A 1952-nucleotide genomic window follows, 5' to 3' on the forward strand; every position below is an offset into this window, starting at 1 on the left:
GCTTATCAGAAGAATAAAAAATGAAATTATTTGTCTCCAAGCAAATTAAATACTGACACAATATGTCAATTACTGAAAGATCATGTAGTGATTATTTAGATTCTGTCTAAACCTTAGATGTGAGAAGTGGTACTTGAAACGTATGTGTCCTAAAAGAAATATCTAAGTATTTTTAGGAAATGCCATTTATATTTAATTATGATTTCCTGAAATAATTACAATTATGTTTTTATTTGTTAAAAATAAACATTAAGTAGGCTTAAAATGCGCTGCATAATACATATCCTCGCCTATTGTGAAACCGCGATCAGCCATTACTTCATCCCAAGGCAGCAAATAGTCCAAAAATCCACAATTTATAGTTATGACATTGTCACTTGCCCGCCCACCATACAGTGGTGAAATGTACATTATAAATCCACTTGGATTAATCGGAATAAAAAATTGGCATAATTATTACTGTTGTAAGTACGCCAAGTCTGAGCCATTGCTTTTAATGAAAATGGTCTTTGATTAAAAATATCAGAACAGTCTATAATACAGGTTGTCTTTTGAAATGTTGTTTTGAAGGAATTTGGTAATGTTCTTCGAATGTTCTCTGAGCAATCAAACCACACAAAGTGAAAGATGTTGGGACATAATGTTGACCCATGACTTAAAAGCATTGCTCATGAGTTGGTGAGACAAACCAAAGCGTCAGCCGATGTATTCGATTGTAAGTGCAAGCCTTAATCTTCACATCACCGAGGGATTTGGTTGTCATTAAACGGGGCTTATGTTTTGGCTACTGGGCTTGTTTCTGAAGTATTGAACCACTTATTCTGTATGGGAAACCTTTTCCATAAGTCGACAACGTTGAAATTAATGTCATGATTACTGAAAGGCTCAATCCTATGTAAAAACGAGTCTGTTTGGGGTTTTTCCACACAATATCCGCAAAAGAATGCTGAGTAGATACAGTCTTTGTTTACGGAGAATACCAGTAAGTGTGGCAACCAAATCAATAGTCTGTGTACTGCTGTCTACTTGCTGAGGCTTATTGACATTATGGCATTGTTTGGGATATTTCTGACAAAAGATGCTTTTAAAGGTTGCTCACAGTCCGTAAGCGCTTCATCAGTATAAGTGATTGGGGCAGCTGTTAACATTTCTTCAGCTCACTTTTTGACTGTCGTTTTACAGGAGCTGTAACTGTGACTGTATTGGACTTTAATTTTCATCGGATTCTAGACGGTTTCCTTCAAAGGTCTACGCCCAGGCGTCTTTGTAGGGCGACCATCTATAAAGTGTTTTGAACAGACCTGAAAATAGAAATTTATTTACACCTTAACAATTAAAAAAAGTTTTAATATCAGTCCTTGATTGAATGTTGCCGACAATATATATTGCTCTTTTCCATTTAAAGGTAGGCTGTTTACCATTGATATACTAGTGGGTAGGGTACTTTTAAAATTATATAATATGAAAAAAATCACTCAGGTAATCTAGACATTTATTTATATAATAAAGCATAAGTCGACACTGATTTGGTAGGAGGGTCAAAACCTTTCCTGTTGATGGATTTTAACCACTGGATGCAATTTTCTCCCGATGTCGGTATGCAGTGGAATTTGAACGGTACACGACATGGGCAATCTTTGCCATTTACATCATTATGATACTGGCAGGGGGACTTTCCCAGTATTTTTTCTGGTTATTGCTACAAATAACCCAAACACACTGCCTTCCTCACCTCGTTTATATGGCAAAGTTGTCCAATATGTCTTCGATTCGATAGATTTTGAAAGATAATTGGTTGTTCACTTTCGTAATGGCGGACGAGTAAATTGAAGAGTATTTTACAGGGGACATAATTCGTACTGTACTATTAAATAGAATCGTCTATTGAACGAAATGGTAAGGGTGCGGGTCATGTTTCTATCTAGTTCGAGGTCTCAAGGGATAAGCATTTT

The 1952-nt window shown here is 36.0% G+C and overlaps 1 pseudogene; it reads right to left on the minus strand.

The window, feature by feature from the left end:
- Window positions 1–249: 249 nt before the first annotated feature.
- On the minus strand, window positions 250–1653 carry LOC128241021 (uncharacterized; annotated as a pseudogene).
- Window positions 1654–1952: the final 299 nt, after the last annotated feature.

The sequence above is a fragment of the Mya arenaria genome, chromosome 7 (genome assembly GCF_026914265.1).
Source record: "Mya arenaria isolate MELC-2E11 chromosome 7, ASM2691426v1".
Taxonomy (NCBI): Eukaryota; Metazoa; Mollusca; class Bivalvia; order Myida; family Myidae; genus Mya; species Mya arenaria.